Source organism: Sprattus sprattus (genome assembly GCF_963457725.1).
Source record: "Sprattus sprattus genome assembly, chromosome: 1".
NCBI classification, from domain to species: domain Eukaryota; kingdom Metazoa; phylum Chordata; class Actinopteri; order Clupeiformes; family Clupeidae; genus Sprattus; species Sprattus sprattus.
The window spans coordinates 71,539,845-71,550,637 of record NC_137920.1 but is presented as its reverse complement, the minus strand read 5'-3'; positions in this window follow the sequence as shown (position 1 = coordinate 71,550,637).

Here is a 10,793-nt window from a genome sequence, read left to right as displayed (position 1 = left end):
GGACCCTTACCCATGGGGAAGGGGAGGAAGGGGGTAAACGTGCCGTCTGAAGACCCTGACCCATGGGGAGGGAGGGGGTAAAATGGTTTGTCAGCGGCATGTGGCTGGATCCTCACGTGGTCCTCCTGCTGCAGAGAGGCTAGTGCTCTTCTGTGGTTTGGGTCTGTTTTTTGGAAAATGAAGAGACGACTTTTTTTTGTGTTGCTCACAGCTCAAGTGACTAAGAAGGGTTGAAGAGGATAATGCTGACTCTACGAGCACATTTGTGCAGCCTGTCTCTCTCTCTCTCTCAATCTTTTTCTCTCTTTCTTCTGCCTCTGTAGCCCCTCCACTGCAATCGGAACATCAGAACTAGAACTAAAATGTGAATTGCTGTTGCCATGACTTCCAGGAACCTCTTATGGGAGCATCTGTTCTCTTGGGTCTTGAGCCTCTTCTCTCTCTCTGCAGTATTCAAACCTGTGGCTTTTAGACTGAAGATTATATTTCTATTACTTCTATTAGAAGAGACACTTTCTGTTGTATTTGTATTTTAATTAATCTGGATATGGACTATGAGATCAAATATGAGCCTAAGACAACAAGGGCACCTTTTTGTATTATTTGCCAAACCTCTTATTTTCACTCAACATCAAAGCATTTATTGTCGCCAATTCATAAAAAGATATTAATGAAGACCACTTGAGACATAAGACATTTTTAACTGTGTTGCACTAGCCAGACAAATCTTTAACCTGAAAACCTGGGCTATTAGTCTGATTAATTGTTTTGATTTTTTTATGTAATGTGTAATGTAGGTTACTGTAGCTTGGCAAGGCTACTTGCTGCATGATGTAGTTAGCCAACATTACCTGGATCCACCTGTCTTACTCCTAATGGTGCCAAGCTGATAAGCTTCTGGTAGACTTAGAGTTGTAATGTTGGTTGACAGAAGCAAATGGTTTGGGCTTCAATGAACTCCTCTGTTCTTAAGTAATTTTAGTTCAGCATCTGAGAGAGCATGGGCCAATGCAATAGTCTCCCTACCGCTAGTCATAGTGATCTCTCCTTACCGCTAGTCAAAGCCACCTCACGGCAACTCGTCTTGTTGGCCTCGACAGATGCAATAGTCTCCTGATCTCTCCTTTCATAGCCACATCACGGCATCTCGTGCTTGTCGTCCTGGAGCGACCCTCAGCCTTGAAGCAGGGTGATTTCCATGAAAGGGACTCCATCCCGTCTTTTGTTGCCTTCTTCGCCCACATTGTCCTGAGAAACCCCTTCCACTTTGCTACACCCACAGGCTGCCGTCATGTCTAAACGTCTTAACATGCAAAATGTGGTGTTCCGCTTCCCAACCCTTATGTGGCGTTCAGGCTGAATCATTTCTAGTTGTCTTTGATTAGAGTGTCCCCACCATAAAACTAAAAAGGCTGCATTAGTGAACACAGCATTAGCATAAAGCAGATGCAACACTTAGTCTCTTAGACCAATTTACTCTGCATATTTTGCAGCTGGAGAGAAAAACAACATTATGAATAATCATGATAATCCAGATGACGTTACGAGGAACGCTGTTATTTTGTAAATTTGCAGTTGAATTACACATATACACAATATAATGTTACTGTAGCAACATGGGTAATCTACTATGATTTGACATGTTTTTAGATCAGAAGTCACCAAAATGGGCCTTCGGTTTTCTAATTTAGTCTCAGTGTTCAGTCACAAAATCAATTTTTCTCATTTAATGTTTTCTTGTATTAAGCAGCTGAAAGTACAACAGATACTGTATATTTGTGTATCCCTGCTAAAAGCTATTGAGCTATTACATGCTAAATAGCATTCAGTTGACCAAAACTGGTAGTCATGGTGACATGATGTCTACTGGAAATAAATGACAAACTCCACTACAAACCCCAAACCTTACTATTGTAAAGAGTCTTAGAGATAGTCCCTTTCAATTTTACCCTAACAGCTTGGCCTCAGTTAGACAAAGAATAAAGTGGTGTTGACTGAATATCACATTTTTATACCAACAGTTGCACTCTTCTGGAAAATACTAATTACTAACTAAGACAAATTGTATTGTCAATGAATGAGCCAGACCGTTTTAAACAGCAGCAAGGACACAAATATACACGCTATGTGGATACTTTTGTGTATTAAGCTATGTCTTAAACTGAAATGAAACCTATTTTTTCAGACTTTTAAGGTGGCATCCTAGAATAATGTCAAGCACCTTAATGCTACCAAGAGGACGCTATTTTTATAATGGAATCAGTTGAATTGAGACAATCAGTCAAAGGTGGTTATGTATCGTGTGGTTCATCAAATTTTAAATCAATTGATGAAGAGGTTGAAACGTTTATTTAGGATTGTTATAGCCGCAGATGAATGTCCAGTCTCCAGTCTGATATGTGAGGGTGTTGTTTATGATAAACAGAATAAAAAAACAACAACACAGTTGTGGTGTGTGGCAAATCAAAGTTCATGCTCCTCCTTGCATCTCTACATTTGATTTATGTACATTTGTTGCATCTGAACAATTATTTGAATTCAAAGTGCCATTTGAGGTGTGTGTGATTTGAAACTGTGCTTACGTCAGTCCTTTTAATCCTGTCCTCACCTGCCTCTTTTTTTCCTCGCACGAGAGATGAGAGACAGAGGTGCTCCTCTCTCTCGCTGTCTCTCGCTCTTTCTTTGCCTCGCTCAGTATATGTGTTGCTAGGAGACAGACCAGGAGACCTTTTCGTGTCTGTTTACATAAAATTAGAGAGAGGGAGAAGGTAACGTTGGCCATCCATCTCATGATACTGCCATAGCAGCGCACAGCCTTGCTAGCACTCGCTGCCGTCACTAACACCCACAGGTGTCTCCACACTCTACCGCTCCACACGGACCATATCTTCATTTGCGCTCGAGTGATGCTGCTGATAACTGTTGTCTGTTTTGACGCCATTCTGTTTGTGTTCTCGGCAGAGAGAAAGGCAGGCTGCGAACTTGCCATCTGGTGTCTGAATGACGATTATCATCATTAATGCGGGAAATCACTTGTTTTGTTATGACGGGGACTGAAGGCTGTGTTAGGGCTAAAGACGCACTAGTAATTCTAGGATTTTACGTTGACACATTCTTTCAGACAGTGAGCAGTAACGCCATCAAGATGCCTGACATTTCTTAGTCTAAAAAAAAGGAGATAACTGCATTGACTTCATCTTGCATCATCAAGCACAGCGAATCCAGTTTTGACACCTCCATCAGTGCATGTTAAGCCACTGTAATGGATAACGGGCTACTTCAATTGATTTCAAAACATATTTCGACATTTATGTAAAATCATATAAACTGTGAGTTTTTATTCAAGGATTAGCTTATCCATGGGAGTTTTTTTTTTTTTTTTTTTTTTTACATTTCACATCCCTCTGTTCCTGACATTCCTCTCCAAAGCAACTGGCAGCATACTTTGAGCTTAATCAGTGCGAAGGGGGAAGCCTGTCTGGACCAGGTCCACCTCTTATCCGGCCCAATTCAGCACCAGGTCCAGAACAGACCTGGTCCTAACACGCCTTTCCTACCAGTGTTCCACCAGGTTTAAACCTGTGTTGATCTTCGGTGTGGAAGGGTCTAGGGCTGAAGCTGTTCAGTTGCAGATGGTGTGTACATGCGCTGCACTGGTTTTAAAGAGGGAGCGTCTAAAGACTCTGTTACAGTTACTGACATTGGCATGGCATTCATGTTTGTTCTTCTTTCATGAATACTATGAAAGGTTTACTTGAAAGTTTGTTATATGACTTCCATGTAGCATGCAATCTGCGTGTGTATGAATGTGTGAGCGTGTGTTTATGTGTGTGTGGGTGATGATTCAAGGTGCATTTTATTCCACTGCTGCTATTTGCTCCATTTTTCTATATTTGTCGACTGTATTTGTAATCTAGAGATAGTCATGGGCTGTAAAATACTCATGAAATGTGCCATCATCTCCAGAATAAACCTTGAGAATGGAGTACAGCAGTGTTTTTTTTCTTTTTTTCCTTTTTCATACTTGGACACAGACAGACAGACAGACAGACAGACAGACAGACAGACAGACAGACAGACAGACAGACAGACAGACAGACAGAGACAGACAGATTCTGAAGGACATTAGAATCCTCATGTGAAAGACACTTTTGGACAAAGCAGCTTAGATGATAAATGTGGAATTTTTCAAAGTCTTTTATTAACATACAGAAGCACATAGCATGTCACAAAAATCTTGTGCTTGTTTCAAAAACAGTGTGTGAGAAGCAGACCTAAAACAGGGAAAGAGATAATTTAGAAAATTATATATTTATATAGATTTTCCCAAAAAAAAAAAAAAAAAATCGCCTAGCCTTGCATCTGGGTAGGGTGGGGTGGGTAGTAGTATAGTTGCTGTGGTAGTATAATACAGGTATAGTTGTAGCACTATTTGTAGGAGTGGTCGTGATAATAGTCTCCTAGTAGTGGTAATGGGGGAGGGGAAGGTAATAGTCACTACCGGGGAGCAAGGGGGGGGGGGGGGGGGGGGGGGCACACTGTAATGGGGAAGAGGGCGTTGGTTATTGTTAAAGATGCGGGGGGCCCTGCTTATTCCCCACAGGAAAAAGGGGAGCTCTCCATCTCTTCATAAAGAAACTTCTGGAAAGCCAGAATTCTGTCAGTTTAGCGGAGTACTCATGTGTAGCACTGGTATCAGCTCAATCCCAGCTATTTACAGGACAATACTACATTGCTCGTGTTTTATTGCTTTCGCAAGTATTTTCCATTCAGGTGGTTAAAATGCAATGACGTTTAACAGGGTATACTTAATCACTTGAGGCGGCATACACAAAACAATTTAACAAACAGAAAAATAAAAATAAAATCCAAGCGAGCGAGGAAGACAGAGGACAGTCTAAGCCTTAATAGAGTATTTGCTTCAGAATTTAAAACTCAAAACACACCATGGTAATTAAAACACGAGTATTAATGTCAGAAAATGTACTGTAATTTGGCCTAAGGATTAGGACAGTTAATATTTATGAAGCCTTGAAGCTAAGGATGGGACTAATCTCTCATAATACGTACAGTAAGACTCGAACACAAATGAGATATTGTATGTAGATGTTATGTGGTTCTAGATATTTAAGCATATTTGACTTGATCCCTAGAGGGTTATGACTGGCAGTGATTTGGCAATGGATAAATTCATAAATCAACTGGCTTCTTTGAGTTCCTTAAGAATAGAACAGACTTTAAGTGGCACACTTATTGAGAGACAGGTCACTCTTTTCCAGTACATCTCTACGCCATGGCTTCCCTCCAACCACGACGGCTAAACTCACTCAGTTCTGAGTTGGTTGACCAAAACGTCGAGAAGTATTTTTTTTTTTAAACTCGAGAAATCGAGTTCTCTAAAATGGGCTGCCCCGCGTATAGTCGCACCACATATGATTGTTTATTTGTTTATTGTTTGTTTATTTCACTTGCAGCAGTCATGACGTGTTTTCCAATACTCCACTTTTCCCTCGAGTGAGATGTACTCGGAAAGTAAAGTTAAGTTACACATCTAGTGACTGTGACAGTATGGTTTGGTTGCCCCTTCAGTCTTGTCAGAATAATCAACTCCAATATGCGGTACACTGGACCTTCCCTGCCAACTACTCTCAGCTACTCCATAACCAGACGACTGCTAGATATGACTGTACTTATACTGAGGGGACTCCTGCTCTAATTGTTATTATTATTATTATTATTATTATTATAAAGGCCTTTACAGAATGTGTTCACTGGCTGTAGTCTGCTGCTTTTACAGCGTTTAAGGGTTTCCTTTAAGCACTACTGATTCGCTTTACCACTGGGACTTGTTTGATTCTCTGAGTTTCATGGTGAGGTACCGGTTGCCTTGTTACACCTGCTGCTCAAATGTGTAATGGAGGAAGGCAGCTCCATAGCAGAGGTGTATGGGGTGAGTTCTCGTGTTGTGTATGGATGAAGAAATCAAACGAGTTTGATAACATAACATAATCCCTTCCAGAAGGTGCCTTTCTGGCAAGATTTCCAATGTAGTTTTTACAGGTATGTCAAAACACACAAACGCCCCCCCAGCAACACACGCACTCATACACACTCATACACGCACTCATACACAGGCATACAGACACACACACACACACAAGCACACCGTTTAATTTGAGACTTAAGCAACCTTTCAGTGTGTGCTCTAGAAACGTGAGTTATTGCCTAAATTAGATTATTAATCCAGCTACTCTCTCTACTTAATGACTTCCCAGACAGCAACTGGTTCTGGATTTCACCTGGGACAGAACCGGGAAAGAACCGGCCCTGGTTTGGCACCGGTCCACAGGGTCCATGCTAGGTCTGGGCCCGGGTCCGTTCAGCTTCGGCTGTTATCTGGGTTTGATTCGCACACTTCCTAGGTAGTTAAAATGGCCGATCTCCAGCCGCTTCGACTTGGCTGGGTCCAGTAGCTCTACTGCACGCGACCGACGGAAATCACATCACATAATATAATGCAAATTGGCACAAACACAAATACAAAATATTTTATATATTTGTTGTTAAAACTAATGGGACGACTAGTCAGAACATTAGAGCTGGACAGCACTGTCTGATATGTACCCTTTTCACCAAAAAAAAAACTATCAAAAACAAGATAGGCTGCCAAGCACTGGTGAACTCATCCATCACTAAAAGCTAGAGTTTCTTTCCCTTCACAATGGTCCTCAGGCAGCCAGCCTCTGCCTTCTATATCCAAACAGCTGGTTAAGGAGCAGATACACTCAATCAGTCTGGAAAGAGAAGACCAGTGACATTCTACAGAGAGAAGACCAGTGACCATCTACAAAGACCAGTGACCTTCTTTAGACAGAAGACCAGTGACCTTCTACAGAGAGAAGACCAGTGACCATCTACAGAGACCAGTGACCTTCTATAGACAGAAGACCAGTGACCTTCTACAGAGAGAAGACCAGTGACCATCTACAGAGACCAGTGACCTTCTATAGACAGAAGACCAGTGACCTTCTATAGACAGAAGACCAGTGACCTTCTATAGACAGCAGACCAGTGTCCTTCTATAGGGACAAGACCAGTGCATGATGCCGCTGCTGGACAGAGGAGGGTTCGCTGGGCTAACACACAAAGAGAGGGACATTTTCTGTTTGCTACTCTGCTACACTCTTGATTGTAATACAGGGGATCTAACATTTCCATACAACACAACTTAGTGCTGCAATACATTAGCACTGAGCACTACTCTGCATAGCAAAAGAGAGAAATAAATAAATTAGAACACACACACACACACACACACACACACACACACACACACACACACACACATACAAAACACTCACGGCCACACACACCAAGAGCTCTTCAACCCACTGGCATCTTTAACAATACCCTAAATCATTCACTGGTGGATATTTTTTCCCTCTAAAATAATAATTCTGTTTTTTTAATTTTACTTTTAGTGTTTGATGCAAGATGCTTGTATTTAAACTGCCGTGGAGACATCGTCGTGGAGATGCCGCCATGGAAACGCCGCCAGCCGTCACTTTTAATCATCGCAGTCAGCATCCCAGCAGGTTACGTCAATCGCTGCAAAGCAAACACAGGGAATGCTTTAGATGAATACTCACACACACACAAACACACACACATAATTCCAGTGCGCAGAGCTGGAACGTCTTAGGATCTGTTCAGAACAGTGTGTAAGGGTGTAAGTTCCCACTGTATGTGGCTAACTTTGTGCAATGTGTGAGAGTGAGTGTGTGTTTGTGTGTGTGTGTGTGTGTGTGTATGTGTGTGTGTGTTACTCACCAGGGGGTGTGGAATACATAGGCATCTTGGGGATGGTCTCCTCCTTCTCCTGTGAGAAGAAGCCATCATTGCCCTGCGAGAGACATGCATATTTACATTGACAGTCATTCATTTGACAGATGCTGTCATCCTATTCTGTCCTGTCCTGTCCTACTTCTCACGGAGAATCAGACTCATAAAGCTGGTGTTGTTAGCGCCTTTCTCTACCAGACAAGGTGCAGAAACAAATAAAGGGACCCATACAGAGAGACTTTACTCTGGAGGCCATGTGCCCGACCTTACTATACCCAACTGTTAATAAGTGGACTGCCACTGAACATATAGTTACAAGATGGATCGCCATCTTGTGGTAAATTCAATAAATACATCAGATGAAATCTGAATGCATCATCTTCAGCTACAGCAACATTCCAGTTGAGGTCAAACTAATTAGCTACTGTTTGTTTTACATTTATAAATTTGGCAAACCTTAATCTAAAAGGTTTTCCAAAATGCCCACACACACACAAACACACACACACACACACACACACACACACACACACACACACACACACACACACACACACACACACACACATTCCCATTATCCAATAAAAGTTAGATATTCAAACTTTGTTTGTAGTCAGTATTTCTATTTATGTTATACACAGGAAAATATGGAAAGTTCCTTGTGCTATCGGTTATGGACTTCCCACAGCGGCCAATCCTGTCACATGCAAGTACTCATAGCCAGAAACCTAGCCTGACCAATAGAACGACTGCCCCACCATAGGTCAACAACCACAACAACAACAACAACAACAACCACAACAACAACAACAACAACAACAAAGCTGCCCTCCGTGAGCACTTCCCTGGGCTGTTCAAGCAGGCACCAGTAAAACATAGCTACCAACAAATGAATCCTGAGTAAAAGTCTAACTTTCATGTCTCCCTATGTATACAATGTCACAGTAGAGAAGAACTGACCCACTATTTCCATTATACACACACACACACACTCACACACACACACACACACACACACACACACACACACACACACACACACAGACACAGACACAGACACAGACACAGACACACACACTCACATTCACACAGACACACACTCTCACAGACACACAGACACACACTCACACAGACACACACTTACACAGAAACACACACTTACACAGACACACGCACACACACGCACACACACACACACACACACACACACACACACACACACACACACACGCACGCACACACACACACACACACACACGCTTCCCCTCCGCGTGCTCACCTGCTGCTGCTGCTTCTGCTGGGCGTCCCCGTTGGTCATGAGGAGGGGGCTGTCCCGGTCCTTCTCCCCGAGGTCCAGGTCCTGCAGGCCGGACAGGGAGGCGTGCTGGAGGGCCTGCTGGTAGCTGGTGGTCATCTGGTTCTGGTCCTGGTCCAGCCCGGACAGGTTCACCAGGCTGGACGGCTCTTCCTCCGCGGCCCCAAAGCTGGAGTCCGGCACCTCATCGAAGCTGAGCAATGGCTGGGGGTGCCCCGCCGCAGCGGAGGAGGAGGAGGAGGAGGAGGTGGAGGAGGAAGAGGAGGTGGCGATGGCAGGGGCGTGGGTGGTGGCGGCGGCGCCAGGCTGCGGCTGAATGGGCTTGCCAAACGAGTTGCCGAATGGGTCGGTGCTGGACGGGCTGAAGGGCTGGTCATCCATCAGGTTATCGGAGTAGGATTGGACAGACGGGTCCAGTTCACCTGGAGGGGACACAGCAGAGCGGATCAGCGCCGGGATTAACAAGAACGCACGCACACAGACACAGACACACACGCAGACACACACGCAGACACACACGCAGACACACACGCAGACGCAGACGCAGACGCAGACGCAGACGCAGACGCAGACACACACAAACACACAGACACACAGACACACAGACACAGAGAGACACACACACACAGACACACAGAGACACACACACACAGACACACACACACACACACACAGACACACACACACACACACACACACACACACACACACACACACACACACACACACACACACACACAGAGAGAGACACACACACACACACACACACAGAGACACACACACACACATCTGAGGAGTTGCGAACAGGCCTGTTACTTGATGCTCAAAATTTAACCAATTTCTGGGGAACTACTTTAGAGGCCCAGGATGTTCTTGGAATAGAGATCATTGAAGCTTTGCACATAGCACCCCCTAGTGGAGCATCCATGTTACAGTCAGAAGAAACTATAATAACCACATAATCTGACACACACGCAGACGTTCATGTGTAGCAGCATGCACACAAACAGTTGTTGCAAACACACATATATTGCCATGCACACACACACACACACACACACACACAGAAACACACACACACACAGAGTTGTAAGCACCCACTCACCCCACTCCATGTTTTGGTCCGAGTCTTGGATGGTGGTGGTGATGATGGTGGGGATGGGGCTGGGGGTCGGCAGGGAGACTGCTGGGGGGGTTTCAGGGGGGGTGGGGGCCACGTCATCAGAAAGGCCGTCTGCGACACCAGAGACACAAGGGGCTCTCAAGAGGAACAGAACACTTTGATATACACATGCACACACACACTCACACACACATACACACACTCACACACACACACACACACATGCACACACACACACACTCACACTCACACACACATACACACCCACATACAAACACAACCCATCTACACACACACACACACACTCCAATCAATACAGAAGCTCTCTGCCACTTGCATGCATGGTCACCCCCAGACCCAGTAGTCACAGTGTAGCTCACTAGTTTATCGCACAGCTTAATATCACACATCTTTATATGACTCTGCACATGTATGTTGCAGAGACAAGAACCCAGACGCAGGACAGTAACCAGGACAGTAAACAGAAAACAAACAAACAAACAAACAAACAAA